This window comes from Ambystoma mexicanum, unplaced genomic scaffold (assembly GCF_040938575.1).
Source record: "Ambystoma mexicanum isolate Mex_15411 unplaced genomic scaffold, UKY_AmexF1_1 Mex_scaf133, whole genome shotgun sequence".
Taxonomy (NCBI): domain Eukaryota; kingdom Metazoa; phylum Chordata; class Amphibia; order Caudata; family Ambystomatidae; genus Ambystoma; species Ambystoma mexicanum.
The window spans coordinates 195,961-219,723 of NW_027182362.1; the positions used below are offsets into that span (position 1 = coordinate 195,961).

A 23,763-nucleotide genomic window follows, 5' to 3' on the forward strand; every position below is an offset into this window, starting at 1 on the left:
CTGAACTTCCTGAAAGCATAGCTGGCGGGAGGAGGGACTTTTTGAGTGCTGGGAAAATTTGAGCTGGAAATTTGCATAGGCTGGACAGAGATTGCTTGGAGCAGCCAAAATATAATAACGGCCATGGCGCTCAAGTAAAGCAGAAAGCTTTTAGTATACACCTTTTGCACTCTTGTCAACGAAGCTGGGCTCTGTGAATGCTCACCCTACGCAAGAAAAGAGAACAGACTTTGCTGGTGACCTAAATATATATCTCACCTGATCGAGCACGATCGAGCTCTGAGTGAGCAGCTGTGCAATGGTCATCTTTACCAAAGGGGAGATGCTGCTTTTGCCAGTGTCACGCCCATGCTCTCAGGGCTGGAGGGAGGAGGGCTGCTTTTTGTTTTTACAGGCAAAAGGAAAGGCCCAGCCCTCAGAGCTTCTGCCAATGCATATCCCAGCAGGTGCAAAATAAAGTCTCTCCCCCACCTTGCCAGCTGCAGATTGATCAGAAGACTGCTAGTCTAGTGTGTTGGGCCACTCTCTCTCTTCTGTGTATCGTCCCCTCTTATTACATAAACAGCATAAGAGGAAGGAAGGAAGGAAGGAAGGAAGGAAGGAAGGAAGGAAGGAAGGAAGGAAGGAAGGAAGGAAGGAAGGAAGGAAGGAAGGAAGGAAGGAAGGAAGGAAGGAAGGAAGGAAGGAAGGAAGGAAGGAAGGAAGGAAGGAAGGAAGGAAGGAAGGAAGGAAGGAAGGAAGGAAGGAAGGAAGGAAGGAAGGAAGGAAGGAAGGAAGGAAGGAAGGAAGGAACAGTGTATCGCAAGCACCTTTCACCCTGATGTCAATGGTCCACCAACCTTCGGGATGAGGAGTAGACCTGTGAAGACGCTCAGCCTTTGCATCATTTAGGGACGAGGACGGGCTTTAGGAGCAAACGTTAGGAAGAGATACTCTTGTGCTACAATCCTCAAGAGGTACAACTGCCAAGTCAAATCCCTACATATTGTCTAGACTACTCTGCAAGTGTAGGCTCGTTGGTCTAGGGGTATGATTCTCGCTTCGGGTGCGAGAGGTCCCGGGTTCAAATCCCGGACGAGCCCATTGATTGGTGCCTGGCCCGATACTTTTTTACACATGTGTTTTTCAATTCTATAGACTCTGGACTGATGGATGGACAATGGTCGATGAACATTGGGCTTCCTAAGCCTCTTTGCGGACCGCCTCATTGCGCCATGCATTAAGGAGTCCCAAGTAGCTCTCAGTCACCTTTCTGGATTTGTTTGTTAATTCATGGCTGTCCCATACCAATGCCTAAAGAGGCCCTTACATCTTCAGACTGCACGGCCTCTCAGCTGGCACACTTGTCTGAGTGTTCATGCTTGTAACGCCGTGTGTGTGATGAGCTGCATTTGTAAAGCTTTGGGCGTGAGGCATTTGATAAGTGTTCAAACAGAGACAATTGCACTGTTACTTGACCCTATTCTCTCAACCGCCAGAGGGCATAGCATGCAGCAGTTTCTGTAGTGTAGTGGTTATCACGTTCGCCTTACACGCGAAAGGTCCCTGGTTCGAGACCGGGCAGAAACAGCAGAGGGTGGCATTTTACACTTTTCATGTTCCACCATCTCGAAGCTCAAGCCATGAACTTATTTGCAGTTGCAACGGACGAAGCAGTTCCTCTGACACGCTTTGAAATAAATTCTGAGTAGACGAGCGCACTCACATTTGCTCCGAATATGTGATCAATTAAAATTGCATGCCTGCATATGTGCGTGCTTATGTATAGTTGGATGGAAAGCTGAGGGAGCAGTTGTGCAATGCTATTTCTTACAGAAGGGTGGCGCTGCTTTTCCCTGAGCAATGTTCATGCACCCAGGCAGATGTGATATTGGATTTTTCTTTTTTTCAAGGGCAAAAGAAAATTCCTAGCCCTCAGAGCTTCTGCCAATGCAGATCCGGTGCAAAATGAAGGCTCTCACTCGCTCACTTTGTCCACTTTCAATTGATCAGCAGACCGCGTTGGTGTTGTGCTAGATTTCTTCTTCTGTGCATCAACAGCTCTTTTATACGTACCCTTCACGGGCGAATGGAAGGGAGGGTGTGCCACCAGCTTCATTGATCCTGATGTCAATGTGCCAACACCTTCAGGACGAGAAGAAGAGCTATGAAGACAGTCAGAGCGTGCCGACTGGGGCATTCATTTGGCTCATACACCGACAAGGCTTTCAGCGGCAGGAACAAACTTCAGGAATAGGCATTCTTGGCCTCGAAGCCTAAGGGGGGTGGAAACGCTGAGTACAATTCCGTCAGATGATCACAGGACCGTGGCTCGTTGGTCAAGGGGTATGATTCTCGCTTTGGGTGCGAGAGGTCCGGAGGAGCCCGATCAAGGTGGGTAACTTGAGCTCCTTTTTTTTTTTTCCAATGTTATTTTCATTGGACAGACTCTCTGGCTTTCTCGGTAAGCAGTAGTCGATGAACAATTCACTTCCTGAACCTCTTTGCCTGCCATGTCCTTGCGACAAGCACTTTGTGTTCTCTGTTAGCTCTCAGTAACATTCCTTGATTTGCTTGTGAGTTTTGGCCGTCCGATCTCAAAGTGGAAATATGTCCTTCCCTCTGTACGCTGCATAGACCCTCAACAGGCATACTTGTATATGTGCGCATGCTTGATAGGACGTATGTTTTAGGCTGGATTGTGTGAGCTTCAGGCGCAAGGCATTTGATTAGTCTTTAAGCAGGTCCACTTGCACTGCCCTTTGCACCTGTTCTCCCAGTCCCTACAAAGGGATGCAAGCAGTTGTTTCTGTAGTGTAGTGGTTAGCACGTTCGAGACCGGGCAGAAACACTCTCTGCTGGCATTTTACACAAAATCGTTTTTTTCCCCTTTTGTCACACACAAATGTAAAGTATGAACTTATTTGCGTTCCCATGGAAATAGCATATGCTCTCAAGAGCTTGAGAAATACACTGGGAAGGCAAGCATCCTCACATGTATTGTGTATATGGGGCCAATAATAAAATGCACGCGCCTTCATTTTGTGTATGTAATGTTGCAGAGCACAGAGAGGATTTCTTTTCCCTACTGCTGGGTATTTGGGTCTCTGGGATCACAGTTGGGTCCGCTCCGTCCTCTGAAATGGTGCATATTAGTTACATAGGTTAGTGTACCAAAGAAATATCACATTTTCATATACAGCTTCTTCATTTCTGTGTTCTGAGGGATTACCAGTTGTAAGAAATGCACTTGCCGGTACAGTGATTCCCTGGCTTTCTCTGGCCCGAGAAAGCTTTTCCTCTGAACTGGGAACAGAAGTTGGACTGCTTCTGCTGAACTTCCTGAAAGCATAGCTGGCGGGAGGAGGGACTTTTTGAGTGCTGGGAAAATTTGAGCTGGAAATTTGCATAGGCTGGACAGAGATTGCTTGGAGCAGCCAAAATATAATAACGGCCATGGCGCTCAAGTAAAGCAGAAAGCTTTTAGTATACACCTTTTGCACTCTTGTCAACGAAGCTGGGCTCTGTGAATGCTCACCCTACGCAAGAAAAGAGAACAGACTTTGCTGGTGACCTAAATATATCTCGCCTGATCGAGCACGATCGAGCTCTGAGTGAGCAGCTGTGCAATGGTCATCTTTACCAAAGGGGAGATGCTGCTTTTGCCAGTGTCACGCCCATGCTCTCAGGGCTGGAGGGAGGAGGGCTGCTTTTTGTTTTTACAGGCAAAAGGAAAGGCCCAGTCCTCAGAGCTTCTGCCAATGCATATCCCAGCAGGTGCAAAATAAAGTCTCTCCCCCACCTTGCCAGCTGCAGATTGATCAGAAGACTGCTAGTCTAGTGTGTTGGGCCACTCTCTCTCTTCTGTGTATCGTCCCCTCTTATTACATAAACAGCATAAGAGGAAGGAAGGAAGGAAGGAAGGAAGGAAGGAAGGAAGGAAGGAAGGAAGGAAGGAAGGAAGGAAGGAAGGAAGGAAGGAAGGAAGGAAGGAAGGAAGGAAGGAAGGAAGGAAGGAAGGAAGGAAGGAAGGAAGGAAGGAAGGAAGGAAGGAAGGAAGGAAGGAAGGAAGGAAGGAAGGAAGGAAGGAAGGAAGGAAGGAAGGAAGGAACAGTGTATCGCAAGCACCTTTCACCCTGATGTCAATGGTCCACCAACCTTCGGGATGAGGAGTAGACCTGTGAAGACGCTCAGCCTTTGCATCATTTAGGGACGAGGACGGGCTTTAGGAGCAAACGTTAGGAAGAGATACTCTTGTGCTACAATCCTCAAGAGGTACAACTGCCAAGTCAAATCCCTACATATTGTCTAGACTACTCTGCAAGTGTAGGCTCGTTGGTCTAGGGGTATGATTCTCGCTTCGGGTGCGAGAGAGCCCATTGATTGGTGCCTGGCCCGATACTTTTTTACACATGTGTTTTTCAATTCTATAGACTCTGGACTGATGGATGGACAATGGTCGATGAACATTGGGCTTCCTAAGCCTCTTTGCGGACCCCCTCATTGCGCCATGCATTAAGGAGTCCCAAGTAGCTCTCAGTCACCTTTCTGGATTTGTTTGTTAATTCATGGCTGTCCCATACCAATGCCTAAAGAGGCCCTTACATCTTCAGACTGCACGGCCTCTCAGCTGGCACACTTGTCTGAGTGTTCATGCTTGTAACGCCGTGTGTGTGATGAGCTGCATTTGTAAAGCTTTGGGCGTGAGGCATTTGATAAGTGTTCAAACAGAGACAATTGCACTGTTACTTGACCCTATTCTCTCAACCGCCAGAGGGCATAGCATGCAGCAGTTTCTGTAGTGTAGTGGTTATCACGTTCGCCTTACACGCGAAAGGTCCCTGGTTCGAGACCGGGCAGAAACAGCAGAGGGTGGCATTTTACACTTTTCATGTTCCACCATCTCGAAGCTCAAGCCATGAACTTATTTGCAGTTGCAACGGAAGAAGCAGTTCCTCTGACACGCTTTGAAATAAATTCTGAGTAGACGAGCGCACTCACATTTGCTCCGAATATGTGATGAATTAAAATTGCATGCCTGCATATGTGCGTGCTTATGTATAGTTGGATGGAAAGCTGAGGGAGCAGTTGTGCAATGCTATTTCTTACAGAAGGGTGGCGCTGCTTTTCCCTGAGCAATGTTCATGCACCCAGGCAGATGTGATATTGGATTTTTCTTTTTTTCAAGGGCAAAAGAAAATTCCTAGCCCTCAGAGCTTCTGCCAATGCAGATCCGGTGCAAAATGAAGGCTCTCACTCGCTCACTTTGTCCACTTTCAATTGATCAGCAGACCGCGTTGGTGTTGTGCTAGATTTCTTCTTCTGTGCATCAACAGCTCTTTTATACGTACCCTTCACGGGCGAATGGAAGGGAGGGTGTGCCACCAGCTTCATTGATCCTGATGTCAATGTGCCAACACCTTCAGGACGAGAAGAAGAGCTATGAAGACAGTCAGAGCGTGCCGACTGGGGCATTCATTTGGCTCATACACCGACAAGGCTTTCAGCGGCAGGAACAAACTTCAGGAATAGGCATTCTTGGCCTCGAAGCCTAAGGGGGGTGGAAACGCTGAGTACAATTCCGTCAGATGATCACAGGACCGTGGCTCGTTGGTCTAGGGGTATGATTCTCGCTTTGGGTGCGAGAGGTCCGGAGGAGCCCGATCAAGGTGGGTAACTTGAGCTCCTTTTTTTTTTTTCCAATGTTATTTTCATTGGACAGACTCTCTGGCTTTCTCGGTAAGCAGTAGTCGATGAACAATTCACTTCCTGAACCTCTTTGCCTGCCATGTCCTTGCGACAAGCACTTTGTGTTCTCTGTTAGCTCTCAGTAACATTCCTTGATTTGCTTGTGAGTTTTGGCCGTCCGATCTCAAAGTGGAAATATGTCCTTCCCTCTGTACGCTGCATAGACCCTCAACAGGCATACTTGTATATGTGCGCATGCTTGATAGGACGTATGTTTTAGGCTGGATTGTGTGAGCTTCAGGCGCAAGGCATTTGATTAGTCTTTAAGCAGGTCCACTTGCAAAGCCCTTTGCACCTGTTCTCCCAGTCCCTACAAAGGGATGCAAGCAGTTGTTTCTGTAGTGTAGTGGTTAGCACGTTCGAGACCGGGCAGAAACACTCTCTGCTGGCATTTTACACAAAATCGTTTTTTTCCCCTTTTGTCACACACAAATGTAAAGTATGAACTTATTTGCGTTCCCATGGAAATAGCATATGCTCTCAAGAGCTTGAGAAATACACTGGGAAGGCAAGCATCCTCACATGTATTGTGTATATGGGGCCAATAATAAAATGCACGCGCCTTCATTTTGTGTATGTAATGTTGCAGAGCACAGAGAGGATTTCTTTTCCCTACTGCTGGGTATTTGGGTCTCTGGGATCACAGTTGGGTCCGCTCCGTCCTCTGAAATGGTGCATATTAGTTACATAGGTTAGTGTACCAAAGAAATATCACATTTTCATATACAGCTTCTTCATTTCTGTGTTCTGAGGGATTACCAGTTGTAAGAAATGCACTTGCCGGTACAGTGATTCCCTGGCTTTCTCTGGCCCGAGAAAGCTTTTCCTCTGAACTGGGAACAGAAGTTGGACTGCTTCTGCTGAACTTCCTGAAAGCATAGCTGGCGGGTGGAGGGACTTTTTGAGTGCTGGGAAAATTTGAGCTGGAAATTTGCATAGGCTGGACAGAGATTGCTTGGAGCAGCCAAAATATAATAACGGCCATGGCGCTCAAGTAAAGCAGAAAGCTTTTAGTATACACCTTTTGCACTCTTGTCAACGAAGCTGGGCTCTGTGAATGCTCACCCTACGCAAGAAAAGAGAACAGACTTTGCTGGTGACCTAAATATATATCTCGCCTGATCGAGCACGATCGAGCTCTGAGTGAGCAGCTGTGCAATGGTCATCTTTACCAAAGGGGAGATGCTGCTTTTGCCAGTGTCACGCCCATGCTCTCAGGGCTGGAGGGAGGAGGGCTGCTTTTTGTTTTTACAGGCAAAAGGAAAGGCCCAGCCCTCAGAGCTTCTGCCAATGCATATCCCAGCAGGTGCAAAATAAAGTCTCTCCCCCACCTTGCCAGCTGCAGATTGATCAGAAGACTGCTAGTCTAGTGTGTTGGGCCACTCTCTCTCTTCTGTGTATCGTCCCCTCTTATTACATAAACAGCATAAGAGGAAGGAAGGAAGGAAGGAAGGAAGGAAGGAAGGAAGGAAGGAAGGAAGGAAGGAAGGAAGGAAGGAAGGAAGGAAGGAAGGAAGGAAGGAAGGAAGGAAGGAAGGAAGGAAGGAAGGAAGGAAGGAAGGAAGGAAGGAAGGAAGGAAGGAACAGTGTATCGCAAGCACCTTTCACCCTGATGTCAATGGTCCACCAACCTTCGGGATGAGGAGTAGACCTGTGAAGACGCTCAGCCTTTGCATCATTTAGGGACGAGGACGGGCTTTAGGAGCAAACGTTAGGAAGAGATACTCTTGTGCTACAATCCTCAAGAGGTACAACTGCCAAGTCAAATCCCTACATATTGTGTAGACTACTCTGCAAGTGTAGGCTCGTTGGTCTAGGGGTATGATTCTCGCTTCGGGTGCGAGAGGTCCCGGGTTCAAATCCCGGACGAGCCCATTGATTGGTGCCTGGCCCGATACTTTTTTACACATGTGTTTTTCAATTCTATAGACTCTGGACTGATGGATGGACAATGGTCGATGAACATTGGGCTTCCTAAGCCTCTTTGCGGACCGCCTCATTGCGCCATGCATTAAGGAGTCCCAAGTAGCTCTCAGTCACCTTTCTGGATTTGTTTGTTAATTCATGGCTGTCCCATACCAATGCCTAAAGAGGCCCTTACATCTTCAGACTGCACGGCCTCTCAGCTGGCACACTTGTCTGAGTGTTCATGCTTGTAACGCCGTGTGTGTGATGAGCTGCATTTGTAAAGCTTTGGGCGTGAGGCATTTGATAAGTGTTCAAACAGAGACAATTGCACTGTTACTTGACCCTATTCTCTCAACCGCCAGAGGGCATAGCATGCAGCAGTTTCTGTAGTGTAGTGGTTATCACGTTCGCCTTACACGCGAAAGGTCCCTGGTTCGAGACCGCGCAGAAACAGCAGAGGGTGGCATTTTACACTTTTCATGTTCCACCATCTCGAAGCTCAAGCCATGAACTTATTTGCAGTTGCAACGGAAGAAGCAGTTCCTCTGACACGCTTTGAAATAAATTCTGAGTAGACGAGCGCACTCACATTTGCTCCGAATATGTGATCAATTAAAATTGCATGCCTGCATATGTGCGTGCTTATGTATAGTTGGATGGAAAGCTGAGGGAGCAGTTGTGCAATGCTATTTCTTACAGAAGGGTGGCGCTGCTTTTCCCTGAGCAATGTTCATGCACCCAGGCAGATGTGATATTGGATTTTTCTTTTTTTCAAGGGCAAAAGAAAATTCCTAGCCCTCAGAGCTTCTGCCAATGCAGATCCGGTGCAAAATGAAGGCTCTCACTCGCTCACTTTGTCCACTTTCAATTGATCAGCAGACCGCGTTGGTGTTGTGCTAGATTTCTTCTTCTGTGCATCAACAGCTCTTTTATACGTACCCTTCACGGGCGAATGGAAGGGAGGGTGTGCCACCAGCTTCATTGATCCTGATGTCAATGTGCCAACACCTTCAGGACGAGAAGAAGAGCTATGAAGACAGTCAGAGCGTGCCGACTGGGGCATTCATTTGGCTCATACACCGACAAGGCTTTCAGCGGCAGGAACAAACTTCAGGAATAGGCATTCTTGGCCTCGAAGCCTAAGGGGGGTGGAAACGCTGAGTACAATTCCGTCAGATGATCACAGGACCGTGGCTCGTTGGTCAAGGGGTATGATTCTCGCTTTGGGTGCGAGAGGTCCGGAGGAGCCCGATCAAGGTGGGTAACTTGAGCTCCTTTTTTTTTTTTCCAATGTTATTTTCATTGGACAGACTCTCTGGCTTTCTCGGTAAGCAGTAGTCGATGAACAATTCACTTCCTGAACCTCTTTGCCTGCCATGTCCTTGCGACAAGCACTTTGTGTTCTCTGTTAGGTCTCAGTAACATTCCTTGATTTGCTTGTGAGTTTTGGCCGTCCGATCTCAAAGTGGAAATATGTCCTTCCCTCTGTACGCTGCATAGACCCTCAACAGGCATACTTGTATATGTGCGCATGCTTGATAGGACGTATGTTTTAGGCTGGATTGTGTGAGCTTCAGGCACAAGGCATTTGATTAGTCTTTAAGCAGGTCCACTTGCACTGCCCTTTGCACCTGTTCTCCCAGTCCCTACAAAGGGATGCAAGCAGTTGTTTCTGTAGTGTAGTGGTTAGCACGTTCGAGACCGGGCAGAAACACTCTCTGCTGGCATTTTACACAAAATCGTTTTTTTCCCCTTTTGTCACACACAAATGTAAAGTATGAACTTATTTGCGTTCCCATGGAAATAGCATATGCTCTCAAGAGCTTGAGAAATACACTGGGAAGGCAAGCATCCTCACATGTATTGTGTATATGGGGCCAATAATAAAATGCACGCGCCTTCATTTTGTGTATGTAATGTTGCAGAGCACAGAGAGGATTTCTTTTCCCTACTGCTGGGTATTTGGGTCTCTGGGATCACAGTTGGGTCCGCTCCGTCCTCTGAAATGGTGCATATTAGTTACATAGGTTAGTGTACCAAAGAAATATCACATTTTCATATACAGCTTCTTCATTTCTGTGTTCTGAGGGATTACCAGTTGTAAGAAATGCACTTGCCGGTACAGTGATTCCCTGGCTTTCTCTGGCCCGAGAAAGCTTTTCCTCTGAACTGGGAACAGAAGTTGGACTGCTTCTGCTGAACTTCCTGAAAGCATAGCTGGCGGGAGGAGGGACTTTTTGAGTGCTGGGAAAATTTGAGCTGGAAATTTGCATAGGCTGGACAGAGATTGCTTGGAGCAGCCAAAATATAATAACGGCCATGGCGCTCAAGTAAAGCAGAAAGCTTTTAGTATACACCTTTTGCACTCTTGTCAACGAAGCTGGGCTCTGTGAATGCTCACCCTACGCAAGAAAAGAGAACAGACTTTGCTGGTGACCTAAATATATCTCGCCTGATCGAGCACGATCGAGCTCTGAGTGAGCAGCTGTGCAATGGTCATCTTTACCAAAGGGGAGATGCTGCTTTTGCCAGTGTCACGCCCATGCTCTCAGGGCTGGAGGGAGGAGGGCTGCTTTTTGTTTTTACAGGCAAAAGGAAAGGCCCAGCCCTCAGAGCTTCTGCCAATGCATATCCCAGCAGGTGCAAAATAAAGTCTCTCCCCCACCTTGCCAGCTGCAGATTGATCAGAAGACTGCTAGTCTAGTGTGTTGGGCCACTCTCTCTCTTCTGTGTATCGTCCCCTCTTATTACATAAACAGCATAAGAGGAAGGAAGGAAGGAAGGAAGGAAGGAAGGAAGGAAGGAAGGAAGGAAGGAAGGAAGGAAGGAAGGAAGGAAGGAAGGAAGGAAGGAAGGAAGGAAGGAAGGAAGGAAGGAAGGAAGGAAGGAAGGAAGGAAGGAAGGAAGGAAGGAAGGAAGGAAGGAAGGAAGGAACAGTGTATCGCAAGCACCTTTCACCCTGATGTCAATGGTCCACCAACCTTCGGGATGAGGAGTAGACCTGTGAAGACGCTCAGCCTTTGCATCATTTAGGGACGAGGACGGGCTTTAGGAGCAAACGTTAGGAAGAGATACTCTTGTGCTACAATCCTCAAGAGGTACAACTGCCAAGTCAAATCCCTACATATTGTCTAGACTACTCTGCAAGTGTAGGCTCGTTGGTCTAGGGGTATGATTCTCGCTTCGGGTGCGAGAGAGCCCATTGATTGGTGCCTGGCCCGATACTTTTTTACACATGTGTTTTTCAATTCTATAGACTCTGGACTGATGGATGGACAATGGTCGATGAACATTGGGCTTCCTAAGCCTCTTTGCGGACCGCCTCATTGCGCCATGCATTAAGGAGTCCCAAGTAGCTCTCAGTCACCTTTCTGGATTTGTTTGTTAATTCATGGCTGTCCCATACCAATGCCTAAAGAGGCCCTTACATCTTCAGACTGCACGGCCTCTCAGCTGGCACACTTGTCTGAGTGTTCATGCTTGTAACGCCGTGTGTGTGATGAGCTGCATTTGTAAAGCTTTGGGCGTGAGGCATTTGATAAGTGTTCAAACAGAGACAATTGCACTGTTACTTGACCCTATTCTCTCAACCGCCAGAGGGCATAGCATGCAGCAGTTTCTGTAGTGTAGTGGTTATCACGTTCGCCTTACACGCGAAAGGTCCCTGGTTCGAGACCGGGCAGAAACAGCAGAGGGTGGCATTTTACACTTTTCATGTTCCACCATCTCGAAGCTCAAGCCATGAACTAATTTGCAGTTGCAACGGAAGAAGCAGTTCCTCTGACACGCTTTGAAATAAATTCTGAGTAGACGAGCGCACTCACATTTGCTCCGAATATGTGATGAATTAAAATTGCATGCCTGCATATGTGCGTGCTTATGTATAGTTGGATGGAAAGCTGAGGGAGCAGTTGTGCAATGCTATTTCTTACAGAAGGGTGGCGCTGCTTTTCCCTGAGCAATGTTCATGCACCCAGGCAGATGTGATATTGGATTTTTCTTTTTTTCAAGGGCAAAAGAAAATTCCTAGCCCTCAGAGCTTCTGCCAATGCAGATCCGGTGCAAAATGAAGGCTCTCACTCGCTCACTTTGTCCACTTTCAATTGATCAGCAGACCGCGTTGGTGTTGTGCTAGATTTCTTCTTCTGTGCATCAACAGCTCTTTTATACGTACCCTTCACGGGCGAATGGAAGGGAGGGTGTGCCACCAGCTTCATTGATCCTGATGTCAATGTGCCAACACCTTCAGGACGAGAAGAAGAGCTATGAAGACAGTCAGAGCGTGCCGACTGGGGCATTCATTTGGCTCATACACCGACAAGGCTTTCAGCGGCAGGAACAAACTTCAGGAATAGGCATTCTTGGCCTCGAAGCCTAAGGGGGGTGGAAACGCTGAGTACAATTCCGTCAGATGATCACAGGACCGTGGCTCGTTGGTCAAGGGGTATGATTCTCGCTTTGGGTGCGAGAGGTCCGGAGGAGCCCGATCAAGGTGGGTAACTTGAGCTCCTTTTTTTTTTTTCCAATGTTATTTTCATTGGACAGACTCTCTGGCTTTCTCGGTAAGCAGTAGTCGATGAACAATTCACTTCCTGAACCTCTTTGCCTGCCATGTCCTTGCGACAAGCACTTTGTGTTCTCTGTTAGCTCTCAGTAACATTCCTTGATTTGCTTGTGAGTTTTGGCCGTCCGATCTCAAAGTGGAAATATGTCCTTCCCTCTGTACGCTGCATAGACCCTCAACAGGCATACTTGTATATGTGCGCATGCTTGATAGGACGTATGTTTTAGGCTGGATTGTGTGAGCTTCAGGCGCAAGGCATTTGATTAGTCTTTAAGCAGGTCCACTTGCAAAGCCCTTTGCACCTGTTCTCCCAGTCCCTACAAAGGGATGCAAGCAGTTGTTTCTGTAGTGTAGTGGTTAGCACGTTCGAGACCGGGCAGAAACACTCTCTGCTGGCATTTTACACAAAATCGTTTTTTTCCCCTTTTGTCACACACAAATGTAAAGTATGAACTTATTTGCGTTCCCATGGAAATAGCATATGCTCTCAAGAGCTTGAGAAATACACTGGGAAGGCAAGCATCCTCACATGTATTGTGTATATGGGGCCAATAATAAAATGCACGCGCCTTCATTTTGTGTATGTAATGTTGCAGAGCACAGAGAGGATTTCTTTTCCCTACTGCTGGGTATTTGGGTCTCTGGGATCACAGTTGGGTCCGCTCCGTCCTCTGAAATGGTGCATATTAGTTACATAGGTTAGTGTACCAAAGAAATATCACATTTTCATATACAGCTTCTTCATTTCTGTGTTCTGAGGGATTACCAGTTGTAAGAAATGCACTTGCCGGTACAGTGATTCCCTGGCTTTCTCTGGCCCGAGAAAGCTTTTCCTCTGAACTGGGAACAGAAGTTGGACTGCTTCTGCTGAACTTCCTGAAAGCATAGCTGGCGGGAGGAGGGACTTTTTGAGTGCTGGGAAAATTTGAGCTGGAAATTTGCATAGGCTGGACAGAGATTGCTTGGAGCAGCCAAAATATAATAACGGCCATGGCGCTCAAGTAAAGCAGAAAGCTTTTAGTATACACCTTTTGCACTCTTGTCAACGAAGCTGGGCTCTGTGAATGCTCACCCTACGCAAGAAAAGAGAACAGACTTTGCTGGTGACCTAAATATATATCTCGCCTGATCGAGCACGATCGAGCTCTGAGTGAGCAGCTGTGCAATGGTCATCTTTACCAAAGGGGAGATGCTGCTTTTGCCAGTGTCACGCCCATGCTCTCAGGGCTGGAGGGAGGAGGGCTGCTTTTTGTTTTTACAGGCAAAAGGAAAGGCCCAGCCCTCAGAGCTTCTGCCAATGCATATCCCAGCAGGTGCAAAATAAAGTCTCTCCCCCACCTTGCCAGCTGCAGATTGATCAGAAGACTGCTAGTCTAGTGTGTTGGGCCACTCTCTCTCTTCTGTGTATCGTCCCCTCTTATTACATAAACAGCATAAGAGGAAGGAAGGAAGGAAGGAAGGAAGGAAGGAAGGAAGGAAGGAAGGAAGGAAGGAAGGAAGGAAGGAAGGAAGGAAGGAAGGAAGGAAGGAAGGAAGGAAGGAAGGAAGGAAGGAAGGAAGGAAGGAAGGAAGGAAGGAAGGAAGGAAGGAAGGAAGGAAGGAAGGAAGGAAGGAAGGAAGGAAGGAAGGAAGGAAGGAAGGAAGGAAGGAACAGTGTATCGCAAGCACCTTTCACCCTGATGTCAATGGTCCACCAACCTTCGGGATGAGGAGTAGACCTGTGAAGACGCTCAGCCTTTGCATCATTTAGGGACGAGGACGGGCTTTAGGAGCAAACGTTAGGAAGAGATACTCTTGTGCTACAATCCTCAAGAGGTACAACTGCCAAGTCAAATCCCTACATATTGTCTAGACTACTCTGCAAGTGTAGGCTCGTTGGTCTAGGGGTATGATTCTCGCTTCGGGTGCGAGAGGTCCCGGGTTCAAATCCCGGACGAGCCCATTGATTGGTGCCTGGCCCGATACTTTTTTACACATGTGTTTTTCAATTCTATAGACTCTGGACTGATGGATGGACAATGGTCGATGAACATTGGGCTTCCTAAGCCTCTTTGCGGACCGCCTCATTGCGCCATGCATTAAGGAGTCCCAAGTAGCTCTCAGTCACCTTTCTGGATTTGTTTGTTAATTCATGGCTGTCCCATACCAATGCCTAAAGAGGCCCTTACATCTTCAGACTGCACGGCCTCTCAGCTGGCACACTTGTCTGAGTGTTCATGCTTGTAACGCCGTGTGTGTGATGAGCTGCATTTGTAAAGCTTTGGGCGTGAGGCATTTGATAAGTGTTCAAACAGAGACAATTGCACTGTTACTTGACCCTATTCTCTCAACCGCCAGAGGGCATAGCATGCAGCAGTTTCTGTAGTGTAGTGGTTATCACGTTCGCCTTACACGCGAAAGGTCCCTGGTTCGAGACCGGGCAGAAACAGCAGAGGGTGGCATTTTACACTTTTCATGTTCCACCATCTCGAAGCTCAAGCCATGAACTTATTTGCAGTTGCAACGGAAGAAGCAGTTCCTCTGACACGCTTTGAAATAAATTCTGAGTAGACGAGCGCACTCACATTTGCTCCGAATATGTGATGAATTAAAATTGCATGCCTGCATATGTGCGTGCTTATGTATAGTTGGATGGAAAGCTGAGGGAGCAGTTGTGCAATGCTATTTCTTACAGAAGGGTGGCGCTGCTTTTCCCTGAGCAATGTTCATGCACCCAGGCAGATGTGATATTGGATTTTTCTTTTTTTCAAGGGCAAAAGAAAATTCCTAGCCCTCAGAGCTTCTGCCAATGCAGATCCGGTGCAAAATGAAGGCTCTCACTCGCTCACTTTGTCCACTTTCAATTGATCAGCAGACCGCGTTGGTGTTGTGCTAGATTTCTTCTTCTGTGCATCAACAGCTCTTTTATACGTACCCTTCACGGGCGAATGGAAGGGAGGGTGTGCCACCAGCTTCATTGATCCTGATGTCAATGTGCCAACACCTTCAGGACGAGAAGAAGAGCTATGAAGACAGTCAGAGCGTGCCGACTGGGGCATTCATTTGGCTCATACACCGACAAGGCTTTCAGCGGCAGGAACAAACTTCAGGAATAGGCATTCTTGGCCTCGAAGCCTAAGGGGGGTGGAAACGCTGAGTACAATTCCGTCAGATGATCACAGGACCGTGGCTCGTTGGTCAAGGGGTATGATTCTCGCTTTGGGTGCGAGAGGTCCGGAGGAGCCCGATCAAGGTGGGTAACTTGAGCTCCTTTTTTTTTTTTCCAATGTTATTTTCATTGGACAGACTCTCTGGCTTTCTCGGTAAGCAGTAGTCGATGAACAATTCACTTCCTGAACCTCTTTGCCTGCCATGTCCTTGCGACAAGCACTTTGTGTTCTCTGTTAGCTCTCAGTAACATTCCTTGATTTGCTTGTGAGTTTTGGCCGTCCGATCTCAAAGTGGAAATATGTCCTTCCCTCTGTACGCTGCATAGACCCTCAACAGGCATACTTGTATATGTGCGCATGCTTGATAGGACGTATGTTTTAGGCTGGATTGTGTGAGCTTCAGGCGCAAGGCATTTGATTAGTCTTTAAGCAGGTCCACTTGCACTGCCCTTTGCACCTGTTCTCCCAGTCCCTACAAAGGGATGCAAGCAGTTGTTTCTGTAGTGTAGTGGTTAGCACGTTCGAGACCGGGCAGAAACACTCTCTGCTGGCATTTTACACAAAATCGTTTTTTTCCCCTTTTGTCACACACAAATGTAAAGTATGAACTTATTTGCGTTCCCATGGAAATAGCATATGCTCTCAAGAGCTTGAGAAATACACTGGGAAGGCAAGCATCCTCACATGTATTGTGTATATGGGGCCAATAATAAAATGCACGCGCCTTCATTTTGTGTATGTAATGTTGCAGAGCACAGAGAGGATTTCTTTTCCCTACTGCTGGGTATTTGGGTCTCTGGGATCACAGTTGGGTCCGCTCCGTCCTCTGAAATGGTGCATATTAGTTACATAGGTTAGTGTACCAAAGAAATATCACATTTTCATATACAGCTTCTTCATTTCTGTGTTCTGAGGGATTACCAGTTGTAAGAAATGCACTTGCCGGTACAGTGATTCCCTGGCTTTCTCTGGCCCGAGAAAGCTTTTCCTCTGAACTGGGAACAGAAGTTGGACTGCTTCTGCTGAACTTCCTGAAAGCATAGCTGGCGGGAGGAGGGACTTTTTGAGTGCTGGGAAAATTTGAGCTGGAAATTTGCATAGGCTGGACAGAGATTGCTTGGAGCAGCCAAAATATAATAACGGCCATGGCGCTCAAGTAAAGCAGAAAGCTTTTAGTATACACCTTTTGCACTCTTGTCAACGAAGCTGGGCTCTGTGAATGCTCACCCTACGCAAGAAAAGAGAACAGACTTTGCTGGTGACCTAAATATATCTCGCCTGATCGAGCACGATCGAGCTCTGAGTGAGCAGCTGTGCAATGGTCATCTTTACCAAAGGGGAGATGCTGCTTTTGCCAGTGTCACGCCCATGCTCTCAGGGCTGGAGGGAGGAGGGCTGCTTTTTGTTTTTACAGGCAAAAGGAAAGGCCCAGCCCTCAGAGCTTCTGCCAATGCATATCCCAGCAGGTGCAAAATAAAGTCTCTCCCCCACCTTGCCAGCTGCAGATTGATCAGAAGACTGCTAGTCTAGTGTGTTGGGCCACTCTCTCTCTTCTGTGTATCGTCCCCTCTTATTACATAAACAGCATAAGAGGAAGGAAGGAAGGAAGGAAGGAAGGAAGGAAGGAAGGAAGGAAGGAAGGAAGGAAGGAAGGAAGGAAGGAAGGAAGGAAGGAAGGAAGGAAGGAAGGAAGGAAGGAAGGAAGGAAGGAAGGAAGGAAGGAAGGAAGGAAGGAAGGAAGGAAGGAAGGAAGGAACAGTGTATCGCAAGCACCTTTCACCCTGATGTCAATGGTCCACCAACCTTCGGGATGAGGAGTAGACCTGTGAAGACGCTCAGCCTTTGCATCATTTAGGGACGAGGACGGGCTTTAGGAGCAAACGTTAGGAAGAGATACTCTTGTGCTACAATCCTCAAGAGGTACAACTGCCAAGTCAAATCCCTACATATTGTCTAGACTACTCTGCAAGTGTAGGCTCGTTGGTCTAGGGGTATGATTCTCGCTTCGGGTGCGAGAGAGCCCATTGATTGGTGCCTGGCCCGATACTTTTTTACACATGTGTTTTTCAATTCTATAGACTCTGGACTGATGGATGGACAATGGTCGATGAACATTGGGCTTCCTAAGCCTCTTTGCGGACCGCCTCATTGCGCCATGCATTAAGGAGTCCCAAGTAGCACTCAGTCACCTTTCTGGATTTGTTTGTTAATTCATGGCTGTCCCATACCAATGCCTAAAGAGGCCCTTACATCTTCAGACTGCACGGCCTCTCAGCTGGCACACTTGTCTGAGTGTTCATGCTTGTAACGCCGTGTGTGTGATGAGCTGCATTTGTAAAGCTTTGGGCGTGAGGCATTTGATAAGTGTTCAAACAGAGACAATTGCACTGTTACTTGACCCTATTCTCTCAACCGCCAGAGGGCATAGCATGCAGCAGTTTCTGTAGTGTAGTGGTTATCACGTTCGCCTTACACGCGAAAGGTCCCTGGTTCGAGACCGGGCAGAAACAGCAGAGGGTGGCATTTTACACTTTTCATGTTCCACCATCTCGAAGCTCAAGCCATGAACTTATTTGCAGTTGCAACGGAAGAAGCAGTTCCTCTGACACGCTTTGAAATAAATTCTGAGTAGACGAGCGCACTCACATTTGCTCCGAATATGTGATGAATTAAAATTGCATGCCTGCATATGTGCGTGCTTATGTATAGTTGGATGGAAAGCTGAGGGAGCAGTTGTGCAATGCTATTTCTTACAGAAGGGTGGCGCTGCTTTTCCCTGAGCAATGTTCATGCACCCAGGCAGATGTGATATTGGATTTTTCTTTTTTTCAAGGGCAAAAGAAAATTCCTAGCCCTCAGAGCTTCTGCCAATGCAGATCCGGTGCAAAATGAAGGCTCTCACTCGCTCACTTTGTCCACTTTCAATTGATCAGCAGACCGCGTTGGTGTTGTGCTAGATTTCTTCTTCTGTGCATCAACAGCTCTTTTATACGTACCCTTCACGGGCGAATGGAAGGGAGGGTGTGCCACCAGCTTCATTGATCCTGATGTCAATGTGCCAACACCTTCAGGACGAGAAGAAGAGCTATGAAGACAGTCAGAGCATGCCGACTGGGGCATTCATTTGGCTCATACACCGACAAGGCTTTCAGCGGCAGGAACAAACTTCAGGAATAGGCATTCTTGGCCTCGAAGCCTAAGGGGGGTGGAAACGCTGAGTACAATTCCGTCAGATGATCACAGGACCGTGGCTCGTTGGTCTAGGGGTATGATTCTCGCTTTGGGTGCGAGAGGTCCGGAGGAGCCCGATCAAGGTGGGTAACTTGAGCTCCTTTTTTTTTTTTCCAATGTTATTTTCATTGGACAGACTCTCTGGCTTTCTCGGTAAGCAGTAGTCGATGAACAATTCACTTCCTGAACCTCTTTGCCTGCCATGTCCTTGCGACAAGCACTTTGTGTTCTCTGTTAGCTCTCAGTAACATTCCTTGATTTGCTTGTGAGTTTTGGCCGTCCGATCTCAAAGTGGAAATATGTCCTTCCCTCTGTACGCTGCATAGACCCTCAACAGGCATACTTGTATATGTGCGCATGCTTGATAGGACGTATGTTTTAGGCTGGATTGTGTGAGCTTCAGGCGCAAGGCATTTGATTAGTCTTTAAGCAGGTCCACTTGCAAAGCCCTTTGCACCTGTTCTCCCAGTCCCTACAAAGGGATGCAAGCAGTTGTTTCTGTAGTGTAGTGGTTAGCACGTTCGAGACCGGGCAGAAACACTCTCTGCTGGCATTTTACACAAAATCGTTTTTTTCCCCTTTTGTCACACACAAATGTAAAGTATGAACTTATTTGCGTTCCCATGGAAATAGCATATGCTCTCAAGAGCTTGAGAAATACACTGGGAAGGCAAGCATCCTCACATGTATTGTGTATATGGGGCCAATAATAAAATGCACGCGCCTTCATTTTGTGTATGTAATGTTGCAGAGCACAGAGAGGATTTCTTTTCCCTACTGCTGGGTATTTGGGTCTCTGGGATCACAGTTGGGTCCGCTCCGTCCTCTGAAATGGTGCATATTAGTTACATAGGTTAGTGTACCAAAGAAATATCACATTTTCATATACAGCTTCTTCATTTCTGTGTTCTGAGGGATTACCAGTTGTAAGAAATGCACTTGCCGGTACAGTGATTCCCTGGCTTTCTCTGGCCCGAGAAAGCTTTTCCTCTGAACTGGGAACAGAAGTTGGACTGCTTCTGCTGAACTTCCTGAAAGCATAGCTGGCGGGAGGAGGGACTTTTTGAGTGCTGGGAAAATTTGAGCTGGAAATTTGCATAGGCTGGACAGAGATTGCTTGGAGCAGCCAAAATATAATAACGGCCATGGCGCTCAAGTAAAGCAGAAAGCTTTTAGTATACACCTTTTGCACTCTTGTCAACGAAGCTGGGCTCTGTGAATGCTCACCCTACGCAAGAAAAGAGAACAGACTTTGCTGGTGACCTAAATATATCTCGCCTGATCGAGCACGATCGAGCTCTGAGTGAGCAGCTGTGCAATGGTCATCTTTACCAAAGGGGAGATGCTGCTTTTGCCAGTGTCACGCCCATGCTCTCAGGGCTGGAGGGAGGAGGGCTGCTTTTTGTTTTTACAGGCAAAAGGAAAGGCCCAGCCCTCAGAGCTTCTGCCAATGCATATCCCAGCAGGTGCAAAATAAAGTCTCTCCCCCACCTTGCCAGCTGCAGATTGATCAGAAGACTGCTAGTCTAGTGTGTTGGGCCACTCTCTCTCTTCTGTGTATCGTCCCCTCTTATTACATAAACAGCATAAGAGGAAGGAAGGAAGGAAGGAAGGAAGGAAGGAAGGAAGGAAGGAAGGAAGGAAGGAAGGAAGGAAGGAAGGAAGGAAGGAAGGAAGGAAGGAAGGAAGGAAGGAAGGAAGGAAGGAAGGAAGGAAGGAAGGAAGGAAGGAAGGAAGGAAGGAAGGAAGGAAGGAAGGAAGGAAGGAAGGAAGGAAGGAAGGAAGGAAGGAAGGAAGGAAGGAAGGAACAGTGTATCGCAAGCACCTTTCACCCTGATGTCAATGGTCCACCAACCTTCGGGATGAGGAGTAGACCTGTGAAGACGCTCAGCCTTTGCATCATTTAGGGACGAGGACGGGCTTTAGGAGCAAACGTTAGGAAGAGATACTCTTGTGCTACAATCCTCAAGAGGTACAACTGCCAAGTCAAATCCCTACATATTGTCTAGACTACTCTGCAAGTGTAGGCTCGTTGGTCTAGGGGTATGATTCTCGCTTCGGGTGCGAGAGAGCCCATTGATTGGTGCCTGGCCCGATACTTTTTTACACATGTGTTTTTCAATTCTATAGACTCTGGACTGATGGATGGACAATGGTCGATGAACATTGGGCTTCCTAAGCCTCTTTGCGGACCGCCTCATTGCGCCATGCATTAAGGAGTCCCAAGTAGCACTCAGTCACCTTTCTGGATTTGTTTGTTAATTCATGGCTGTCCCATACCAATGCCTAAAGAGGCCCTTACATCTTCAGACTGCACGGCCTCTCAGCTGGCACACTTGTCTGAGTGTTCATGCTTGTAACGCCGTGTGTGTGATGAGCTGCATTTGTAAAGCTTTGGGCGTGAGGCATTTGATAAGTGTTCAAACAGAGACAATTGCACTGTTACTTGACCCTATTCTCTCAACCGCCAGAGGGCATAGCATGCAGCAGTTTCTGTAGTGTAGTGGTTATGACGTTCGCCTTACACGCGAAAGGTCCCTGGTTCGAGACCGGGCAGAAACAGCAGAGGGTGGCATTTTACACTTTTCATGTTCCACCATCTCGAAGCTCAAGCCATGAACTTATTTGCAGTTGCAACGGAAGAAGCAGTTCCTCTGACACGCTTTGAAATAAATTCTGAGTAGACGAGCGCACTCACATTTGCTCCGAATATGTGATGAATTAAAATTGCATGCCTGCATATGTGCGTGCTTATGTATAGTTGGATGGAAAGCTGAGGGAGCAGTTGTGCAATGCTATTTCTTACAGAAGGGTGGCGCTGCTTTTCCCTGAGCAATGTTCATGCACCCAGGCAGATGTGATATTGGATTTTTCTTTTTTTCAAGGGCAAAAGAAAATTCCTAGCCCTCAGAGCTTCTGCCAATGCAGATCCGGTGCAAAATGAAGGCTCTCACTCGCTCACTTTGTCCACTTTCAATTGATCAGCAGACCGCGTTGGTGTTGTGCTAGATTTCTTCTTCTGTGCATCAACAGCTCTTTTATACGTACCCTTCACGGGCGAATGGAAGGGAGGGTGTGCCACCAGCTTCATTGATCCTGATGTCAATGTGCCAACACCTTCAGGACGAGAAGAAGAGCTATGAAGACAGTCAGAGCATGCCGACTGGGGCATTCATTTGGCTCATACACCGACAAGGCTTTCAGCGGCAGGAACAAACTTCAGGAATAGGCATTCTTGGCCTCGAAGCCTAAGGGGGGTGGAAACGCTGAGTACAATTCCGTCAGATGATCACAGGACCGTGGCTCGTTGGTCAAGGGGTATGATTCTCGCTTTGGGTGCGAGAGGTCCGGAGGAGCCCGATCAAGGTGGGTAACTTGAGCTCCTTTTTTTTTTTTCCAATGTTATTTTCATTGGACAGACTCTCTGGCTTTCTCGGTAAGCAGTAGTCGATGAACAATTCACTTCCTGAACCTCTTTGCCTGCCATGTCCTTGCGACAAGCACTTTGTGTTCTCTGTTAGCTCTCAGTAACATTCCTTGATTTGCTTGTGAGTTTTGGCCGTCCGATCTCAAAGTGGAAATATGTCCTTCCCTCTGTACGCTGCATAGACCCTCAACAGGCATACTTGTATATGTGCGCATGCTTGATAGGACGTATGTTTTAGGCTGGATTGTGTGAGCTTCAGGCGCAAGGCATTTGATTAGTCTTTAAGCAGGTCCACTTGCACTGCCCTTTGCACCTGTTCTCCCAGTCCCTACAAAGGGATGCAAGCAGTTGTTTCTGTAGTGTAGTGGTTAGCACGTTCGAGACCGGGCAGAAACACTCTCTGCTGGCATTTTACACAAAATCGTTTTTTTCCCCTTTTGTCACACACAAATGTAAAGTATGAACTTATTTGCGTTCCCATGGAAATAGCATATGCTCTCAAGAGCTTGAGAAATACACTGGGAAGGCAAGCATCCTCACATGTATTGTGTATATGGGGCCAATAATAAAATGCACGCGCCTTCATTTTGTGTATGTAATGTTGCAGAGCACAGAGAGGATTTCTTTTCCCTACTGCTGGGTATTTGGGTCTCTGGGATCACAGTTGGGTCCGCTCCGTCCTCTGAAATGGTGCATATTAGTTACATAGGTTAGTGTACCAAAGAAATATCACATTTTCATATACAGCTTCTTCATTTCTGTGTTCTGAGGGATTACCAGTTGTAAGAAATGCACTTGCCGGTACAGTGATTCCCTGGCTTTCTCTGGCCCGAGAAAGCTTTTCCTCTGAACTGGGAACAGAAGTTGGACTGCTTCTGCTGAACTTCCTGAAAGCATAGCTGGCGGGAGGAGGGACTTTTTGAGTGCTGGGAAAATTTGAGCTGGAAATTTGCATAGGCTGGACAGAGATTGCTTGGAGCAGCCAAAATATAATAACGGCCATGGCGCTCAAGTAAAGCAGAAAGCTTTTAGTATACACCTTTTGCACTCTTGTCAACGAAGCTGGGCTCTGTGAATGCTCACCCTACGCAAGAAAAGAGAACAGACTTTGCTGGTGACCTAAATATATCTCGCCTGATCGAGCACGATCGAGCTCTGAGTGAGCAGCTGTGCAATGGTCATCTTTACCAAAGGGGAGATGCTGCTTTTGCCAGTGTCACGCCCATGCTCTCAGGGCTGGAGGGAGGAGGGCTGCTTTTTGTTTTTACAGGCAAAAGGAAAGGCCCAGCCCTCAGAGCTTCTGCCAATGCATATCCCAGCAGGTGCAAAATAAAGTCTCTCCCCCACCTTGCCAGCTGCAGATTGATCAGAAGACTGCTAGTCTAGTGTGTTGGGCCACTCTCTCTCTTCTGTGTATCGTCCCCTCTTATTACATAAACAGCATAAGAGGAAGGAAGGAAGGAAGGAAGGAAGGAAGGAAGGAAGGAAGGAAGGAAGGAAGGAAGGAAGGAAGGAAGGAAGGAAGGAAGGAAGGAAGGAAGGAAGGAAGGAAGGAAGGAAGGAAGGAAGGAAGGAAGGAAGGAAGGAAGGAAGGAAGGAAGGAAGGAAGGAAGGAAGGAAGGAAGGAAGGAAGGAAGGAAGGAAGGAAGGAACAGTGTATCGCAAGCACCTTTCACCCTGATGTCAATGGTCCACCAACCTTCGGGATGAGGAGTAGACCTGTGAAGACGCTCAGCCTTTGCATCATTTAGGGACGA

At 47.4% G+C, this 23,763-nt stretch overlaps 10 non-coding genes across 10 annotated transcripts; all 10 read left to right on the forward strand.

Moving 5' to 3' along the window:
* Nucleotides 1–1,010: 1,010 nt before the first annotated feature.
* Nucleotides 1,011–1,082, forward strand: TRNAP-CGG (transfer RNA proline (anticodon CGG)). Its single transcript has one exon. It is a non-coding gene; the product is annotated as a tRNA-Pro (tRNA).
* A 414-nt stretch (nucleotides 1,083–1,496) lies between these two features.
* Nucleotides 1,497–1,569, forward strand: TRNAV-UAC (transfer RNA valine (anticodon UAC)). The gene has a single exon. It is a non-coding gene; the product is annotated as a tRNA-Val (tRNA).
* A 3,202-nt stretch (nucleotides 1,570–4,771) lies between these two features.
* Nucleotides 4,772–4,844, forward strand: TRNAV-UAC (transfer RNA valine (anticodon UAC)). Its single transcript has one exon. It is a non-coding gene; the product is annotated as a tRNA-Val (tRNA).
* Nucleotides 4,845–7,529: 2,685 nt separating this feature from the next.
* TRNAP-CGG (transfer RNA proline (anticodon CGG)) lies at nucleotides 7,530–7,601 on the forward strand. The gene has a single exon. It is a non-coding gene; the product is annotated as a tRNA-Pro (tRNA).
* Nucleotides 7,602–8,015: 414 nt separating this feature from the next.
* On the forward strand, nucleotides 8,016–8,088 carry TRNAV-UAC (transfer RNA valine (anticodon UAC)). Its single transcript has one exon. It is a non-coding gene; the product is annotated as a tRNA-Val (tRNA).
* A 3,162-nt stretch (nucleotides 8,089–11,250) lies between these two features.
* TRNAV-UAC (transfer RNA valine (anticodon UAC)) lies at nucleotides 11,251–11,323 on the forward strand. The gene has a single exon. It is a non-coding gene; the product is annotated as a tRNA-Val (tRNA).
* A 2,745-nt stretch (nucleotides 11,324–14,068) lies between these two features.
* TRNAP-CGG (transfer RNA proline (anticodon CGG)) lies at nucleotides 14,069–14,140 on the forward strand. Its single transcript has one exon. It is a non-coding gene; the product is annotated as a tRNA-Pro (tRNA).
* Nucleotides 14,141–14,554: 414 nt separating this feature from the next.
* Nucleotides 14,555–14,627, forward strand: TRNAV-UAC (transfer RNA valine (anticodon UAC)). Its single transcript has one exon. It is a non-coding gene; the product is annotated as a tRNA-Val (tRNA).
* Nucleotides 14,628–17,785: 3,158 nt separating this feature from the next.
* On the forward strand, nucleotides 17,786–17,858 carry TRNAV-UAC (transfer RNA valine (anticodon UAC)). Its single transcript has one exon. It is a non-coding gene; the product is annotated as a tRNA-Val (tRNA).
* Nucleotides 17,859–21,068: 3,210 nt separating this feature from the next.
* TRNAV-UAC (transfer RNA valine (anticodon UAC)) lies at nucleotides 21,069–21,141 on the forward strand. Its single transcript has one exon. It is a non-coding gene; the product is annotated as a tRNA-Val (tRNA).
* Nucleotides 21,142–23,763: the final 2,622 nt, after the last annotated feature.